Source organism: Chrysemys picta, unplaced genomic scaffold, assembly GCF_011386835.1.
Source record: "Chrysemys picta bellii isolate R12L10 unplaced genomic scaffold, ASM1138683v2 scaf1180, whole genome shotgun sequence".
In the NCBI taxonomy this organism is placed as follows: domain Eukaryota; kingdom Metazoa; phylum Chordata; order Testudines; family Emydidae; genus Chrysemys; species Chrysemys picta.
The window spans coordinates 8,193-15,990 of NW_027053887.1; positions in this window are offsets into that span (position 1 = coordinate 8,193).

The window sequence follows — 7,798 nt, forward strand, 5'->3', positions numbered from 1 at the left end:
GGGCTCAGGTCCACTGCAATGAGCATTGGGCACTAACGCCATCAGGCTCCTTTAGAGATCTCAGTCCCACAGTTGAGAGGCGAGCCCCCCTTGACTCACCCCTTACTCTGAGCAACAAGAGGGCGATTCACCCTGTGCTGGTTCTGAGCCCAGGGCAGAGGCCCAAAGGAAAGAAAGCAAGGCACCTTCCTGACCCCAGGGCTGCCAGGGGCTGGTTTGAAGCAGCCTATAGTCTGTTCTGGTGCAGGATTGTCCATCACACCCCAGTCTGCCCCTGGCATGCCCCATGCACCCTGCAATGCTATGGGTGGTGATGCAGAGTTGGCTACACCAGCCCTATGCCCAAACACTGGGCAGCCCCAACCCTGGGCATACCTGCTTTGTTTGCTAATCAGGATACTGTGTAAAGCTAACATAGTTACTGAGGGTTTATGCTTGAGGAGCAGAAGCTTATTGGGAAAGATGTGTACTGTGTAACCTTAACTACTTGTGTGATTCTTCCTCAAATAAATGACTGTGCATTAAGCATATTGGTTTCCAAATTCTCACTGGTACTGGTACCAGTCCGCCCAGCTTGGGCCATTAAAGATCAGCTCTCAGGCAGGTAATGTCAGGGCTCAGTGTTGAAACGGATCTTTAATGGCCCACAGCTGGCAATTCTCCTGCCAATTTCAGCTCCATCAGCAGTTTGCACGGAATGTTTGCAGGTCAGAGTCAGACAATGCCAGGTGAGCATGAGCAGGGACCCTCCGTAGAGGAGCCCCATCTCTTGGGCAGGCTAGCTGAGTCATGAGACACTGCTGGGGGGAGACAGGGGGATGAGACAGGAGTTAAAATAACTGGTGTCCCCAGGCAACTCTGACATCTCCCCTAGAGGAAAACATGCAAGCCCTGTGCTGTTATTTACTACTAGCCTTTCTTAGAGTGAAATACCAATCAAATACCCCTGTAAAATGCTCCGGGTGCCTGAACAAAAAATCAATAAATCAAAGCTGCAAAACAGCCCTGTTAGCCACCCAGAAACAACCCTCAGTCTTCCCCTGTAACTCCATCAAATAAAGAAGGGCCCGCTAGGCTCTGGTGAAGGGGCTGGTCCCTTCTCACATACCCTGGAGACCAGCAGGACCTTTCTGATTAGAAGCCAGGGCAGGGAACTCTGGAATTACGAGGATATTGGTTGGGCTATAGCACATGCAGTGGGAGCATGCCAGCTGCTGCACCCCTTCGTAGGGCGGCCCTGCCCTAGTCCTGCTGGCACAGGACAACAAATTTAAAAGCAAAGTAAAAGGATGAAAACTTCCTGCCACTATCTGATGAACCCAGGAGAAACCTCAGCTGTAACAGAAGTGCCGTCATCCAGCTTCTTGACAGTCAGTTAAATGGAGCCCTAGTCCAGGAGGTGCCTTACAATTAATGAATTATGGTTATGGTCTGAAGCAAAATCATTTAGGAAAAGAGAATCAGTTGGGTATCAGTCTGGCCTAGTGTCATTTTCTGTGAATGCTTGTTCAATGACAGCAGAATTTGTTCTTTTCTCCTGCACGTAGCAAGGCTGAAGAAGAAAGTGAAAGAGTAAAGCAGAACAAGGGGGTTGCCAGAGGTAAAAAAATCATTTTTGCTGCTTTTTAGCAAAACTGAGAACCAAAATCGCCACTTTTCCCACAGCTCCTGGTCCCCAGCACCTCACAGCCTGGATAGTAGATCCAGGGCCTCCCTCACTTACGCAAGCTAATCCCACTGTAAGGATTGAGCGACTCCCAGGGTTAGGCCAAGCTGTTCCTAAATTCCATAGGTACCAGCATCGGCAAAATAACCCTAACCCACATAGTAACCCTGAACCTTCGAGTGGACATGCCCCTCCACAGGGTTATGTGTTTAGATTCCATGTAGGGGCCCGGGACCGTGTTCCTTTCTTTTCAGATGCCGCACAGAACAATTCACACCTGAAGAGACCCAAGTAAAAAATGAGGACTCAGTTGTAATGAAGTTTAACCAGAGGCTTAAGGTTTAACGATGGGATATCCGGAAACTCCAAGCCCACGTGAATGAGTTGATGATGGAAGGCGAGAGAGAGAGAGAAGGAAAATCTGTAGATTATTTGTCTGCATATTCTACAAATTACTCAGCGTAACGCCAATCGGCCCCGAGTGTAGTTATCGCCCCTTTAGGCAGGAAGGCAAGAGGGAGATTCAGTGTCTGCAGCGGTAGGGGGCTGCCACAGAAATTTTATTATAGATACTGGGACAGCAATTAGCATTATCCATGTTAAGGATCTTAGATCCTCTTCTCTGTCATCAGGGTGTACAAAAACACTTGCAACTTTTGCAAGAATCAGGTTGTTACCACACTTCCTATACTCATTGAAGTTCAGATAGGTCACCTAAGAAAGGTTCAGACCTTTGTACTGATGAAATTAGCAGACCCAGGGAATTGCCTATTGGGAACTGATTTCCTATACAAATAAGGATGTGTTCTTGATTTGGTTAACCAATTGTTGTGTCTTACTGTAGAACAGGCAAAGGATGACTCAACAGTGCTCATACCTGAGTGTGGCATGGTATCTCCAGTGGAGGAGACTGAACCTGAGGGGTATGATTTAACCAAAATAGTGGCTAATCATGCAGACCAACCAGAGTTACAGGTGTTACTTCGCAAACATGCAGATGATTTTGTTAAATACAAGCATGATTGTGGATGTATGGCTGTCACTATTGTTGTAAAAGGAGGAGATATATCAACCCAAAGACAATATCTTTACCGAGAACTGGCAAACCCATATATGGAAAAGACTATCAAGTCTTTACTGACACAGGGAGTACTACGTAGATGTACTTCCACTGCCAATTCCCCTATTTGGCCTGTAAAGAAACCAAATGGTTCTTGGCATCTCACAATTGATTACAGATGCCTGAATCAGGCCACGACCACTTGTACCCCTACAGTGGCCAAGATGCAAAATTTAATCAAGTCCTTTGATCCAGAGGCTAAGTAGTTTACTGTCCTTGACATCAGTAACCGCTTTTGGACATTATCATTGGCCCACATTGTACAGTACCATTTTGCATTTAGTTTCCAGGGAGTCCAATATTCCTGGACACATTTACCCCAGGGGTATAAATCTGGACATGACTTATGAGGAGAGGCTGAGGGAACTGGGGTTATTTAGTCTGCAGAAGAGAAGAGTGATGGGGGATTTGATAGCAGCCTTCAACTGCCTGAAGGGGGGTTCCAAAGAGGATGGAGCTCAGCTGTTCTCAGTGGTGGTAGATGATAGAACAAGGAGCAATGGTCTCAAGTTGCAGTGGGGAGGTTTAGGTTGGATATTAGGAAACACTATTTCACTAGGAGTGTGGTGAAGCACTGGAATGGGTTACCTAGGGAGGTGGTGGAATCTCCATCCTTAGAGGTTTTTAAGGCCCAGCTTGACAAAGCCCTGGCTGGGATGATTTAGTTGGTGTTGGTCTTGCTTTGAGCAGGGGGTTGAACTAGATGACTCCTGAGGCCTCTTCCAACCCTAATCTTCTATGATTGCTCTACAGTACTTGTATGATGTGAACTGAAAAATACTATTTTTTTTGTTTATCATTTTTACGGTGCAAATATTTATAATCAAAAATAACATACTTTCTGATTTCAGTTACAACACAGAATACAATATATATGAAAATGTAGAAAAACATCCAAAATATTTAATACATTTCAATTGGTATTCTATTGTTTAACAGTATCAGAGGGGTAGCCGTGTTAGTCTGGATCTGTAGAAGCGACAAAGGGTCCTGTGGCACCTTATAGACTAACAGAGGTATTCGGGGTTTTTTGTTTTTTTTCCCCACTGCTTGCATTCGAAAAAGTGGGTATTCACCCATGAAAGCTTATGTTTCAATACCTCTGTTAGTCTATAAGGTATCACAGGACCCTTTGTCGCTTCTATTGTTTAACAGTGCAATTAAAAATGCGATTCATTGTGATTAATATTTAAGTTAATCACGTGAGTTACCTGCGATAACAGCCCTAGTCTATAGTTTTTAGTCTCAGTTTCTAGTCAGCGCTATTGGCCTTCTCCATATGGAAACCTTTTCAAAGGGTCTAAAATGCTTGGGAATCTTTCCTTTCCCCAATATTTGTCAGGCCCTGCTGCACCTCTGGCTTCGAGCCCGCAAATGGGCCCCAATACGTTAGGACAGGATGTCCTGCCAGCATTTCCAGCCCCACCAGAAGCAAGAAGCCACCCAGACTCTGAGAATAAAGCCAAGCAAAAAGAGTTTCAATAACTCACCCAAGGATAGCACAGTGAAGAGCTAGAAAGAAAGAACTGAAGACTCTCTTCTGCATTCTCTTGCTAAAATCTTCCCAGTTTCTCTTGGATGCGGTGTCATGTTTTACTTTTTGAGTAATTAAACTGCTGTTATATTATCTCCCAAGGTGGCTGCATGTTAGTGGTTGGTAAAGGGATCTCTGCATACACTGTAAAATAATTTGACCTCTAAATACATCACAATTATCATTTGGCTGCACTGCATGGCTTCTTAACACACCATGGAGAGAGCAGAGATAGAGCTTAGATACCCCTGCTCCAAAAACTCCCACCAGCTGGCCTAAAGGAAATTCGCCCTTGGCTAACAAGCAGCATGAAGCCTATGACACACCATCATTCTGGGGCTTCTGTTGTTTCTGATTCCACCATGCATTAATTTACATAGCAGAGCTGTGACATTCCCTACAGTCCATGCAGACTGGACAGCCTAATATTAACGAGTCTCCATAATTCCTTACATGGTGTTAATACAGACATTTCACAAGGATATTCATCACCAGAGTACCATTAGCTTTCAGAAAAGGCCTCACTCGGTGCACTCTTAGACCGTAGTATTGTATGCAAGCAGTTGATTTAATTGTTTATCACTCTTGCCTCAGCCCCTGAAAGGGGGAGGGATGTTAACAGATGGGTGGTGCCCAGAGAACCTCCGAGTGTGATGATTGGCTCCCCCTGTGGTGGGAGCACCTCCAGAACTGGCAACGGATCAGTGGGGCGCAGGTGACTGTGCTGGGCTGTCCCCTGACAGGGACTTTGGATGTAATTTGACTAATAAAGTTGTGGCCTGGTTAAAACCCAGACCATGTGTCCTTAGGATTCTTCTACGCAGTGAGTGCACCAACCCCTCTTTATGAGATGCAGCCTGCTTCCCCATTGCAGGTCAGTCCCATTCTGTGGGCAGGGACCCAGGCCTTCCTCCCCTTTTGGCTGCCTTTCTAGAGGAGACCTAACTCTGCTGCTGCTGCCATGGCATGGCTGATTAGCAGCCTGACTCATCGTTAGAAAAGAGACCTTAGTCAGCCAAGTGGGACTGCAAGAGAGCTCCCCTCTCAATACCACTTCTCAGAGAACCTGCTTCCGAGCTGATCAAAGTCTGTTTGATGGATAATGGAACAAGACATGGAATAACTTATTTGATCTATTTTAACCCTCTCTCTCAAGGATGCAGTCAGCAGTGGTTATATCTCTGGCCGGAAACTTGGTGCTCACACGCGACGTGAGATGATTTCAGTTTACACCCTCTTACTTGTTCATGAATTCAACATTACCCAGCAAGACCTCCGTTTGCTCTGAGGTCAAACCTCTCCTTATTTATTGAGGGCCAGGCACTTTCCAAACATTCTCTGCTCCAAGGAGCTCACAATCTAACCTTTAAACCCTAGGATGATTTCCCAGAGGAATATGGGCTCATTAAAGCAGGAGACTGAGTCAGAGAACCGAGTGACTTCTTGTAGCTGACCTTCCGCATGGGGTGAGGTGAGTGCCAGGAGCCTGGTCTGGCCCTCGGACCGTGGGCCAGCCAAAGCATGGCTGGAGTTATTTTCAATTGCTTATTTAATTTGGCAGGCTGCTACATTTTGGTTCTTCCAGGCCTGCTGGAAGCAATGGTGGGTACTCCATAACTCCTTGTAGCACCAGTGCCATCTTATCTTGCAGTATCCGAGTACGTACCTCATGCCTAAGGGCCAAATTCTGAAATCGGATGCTTGCATGTGGCCCCTATTATCTGCAAGAGGGAGACACATGAGCAATTCCAATAAGGTAGAATTTTGCCTTAACTGATTACATTGCTTCTAACATCTTTTTAATCATAAAGTCCCCATTGTTAGAGCGCACAGTTGTCAGTGCCTTAATGCTAAGCAGAAGAAGAATGTGGCATCCTTGTAAGTTCCCCCAAAGCAGGTATTTGTCTTTTCAGTGAACCACAGACAATTACTGTAGCAGAGTCTCCCTGGCCCCTCACCTAGGAGCCACAGGGACCTGCCAGTCACTTCCCGGGAGCCACCTTAAGTAAGCACTGCCTGGACCCTGCACCCCCTCCCATGCCCCAACCCCCGTCCCACCCTGAGCCCCTTCCCGCACCCCAAACCCCTCGGCCCCAGCCCAAACCAGAGCCTCCTGCACCCCAAACTCCTCATCCCCGGCCCCACCCCAGAGCCTGCACGTCAACCATCTGCCCCAGCCCTGAGCCCCCTCCTGCATGCAAACTCGCTCCCAGAGCCTGCACCCCTCCCGCACTCCGAACTCCTCAGCCCCAGCCCAGAGCCTGCATCCCCAGCCGGAGCCCTCATCCCCGCCCCAAACCCCTGCCCCAGCCCTGAACCCCCTCCTGCACCTCAAACTCTTCACCCACGGCCCCACCCAGGAACCCGCACCCACAGCCGGAGCCCTCACGTAGTACGGCCCTACAGACTGGGTGAAGGGCTGTCAGGCTGGAAAGCCAGAAAGGCGGAAGTTGCAGGAGTCAAGGCAGAAGATGATGATGGGCCTGGATGATGGTGTTAGTGACGTGGTAGAAAGAGACGGTCAGATCTCAGAAATGACATGGAGGAAAAAAGCAGCTAGTCTCTTGTGATAAATGAAGGGGGGTGTAGCTCCCTTTGATAGACAGCCAGCCAGCTAGCTGTAAAATCCCTCTTGGTCTGTTCTCTGCTTGCTTTGCCTGTAAAGGGTTAACAAGCCCACAGGTAAAAGAAAAGGAAGTGGGCTCATGACCAAAAGAGCCAATGGGAAGGCAGAACTTTTTAAAATGGGAAAGAAACTTTCCCTTTTGTCTGTTGTTCTCTGGAGAAGCAGGGAAGCACGGAGCAGCAATGCTATAAGGGGGAATGCTGTGTATGTTTTGAACCAGGTATGAAAAATTATCTTCCATACCTAGAAGGAACCATTTGGAGAGGGAACATTTAGATAAATGTGATCAGGTTTATTCTTTATTTTGGCTTGTGGAGCTCCTCTGTGCTAACCCCAGATGCTTTTGTTTGCTTGTAACCCTTAAGCTGAACCCACAAGGAAGCTAGTTTGGGTGCTTAATTTTTGGAATTGCTCTTTTAAAATCTAGCAAAAGCCTAAGTTCCCGATGTATTTTCTTTCTTTTTGTTTTTAATAAATAATAAAACTGCACTGGGAGTGACAGAGTGGGGATTCAGCCTTGACATCGCTCATCTTCATTTTTTTTAAATAGCTCATTTTCTTTTTTTATGAATTGAGCTGAGGAAAAGGTCACAACCCTGGCTGCTGTCTGGGTTTGCAGGTGGTTGGTGGTGTGCTGGGTTCAATAGGGGTGCTAGGGGTGCCAGAACGAGGGGTGCTAGGCCCGCCGCACCCCCTGGCTTGAAGTGGTTTCCATAGGGCGACTATGCCAGGTTGGGGAAGACGCTTAAGGAAATGGAGGCTCAGGTGATCTTCAGTGGGATTTTGCCTGTGCCTAGAGAAGGGCAGCAAAGGTGTGACAGGATTATGATGCTCAACAGATGACTCAGGCAG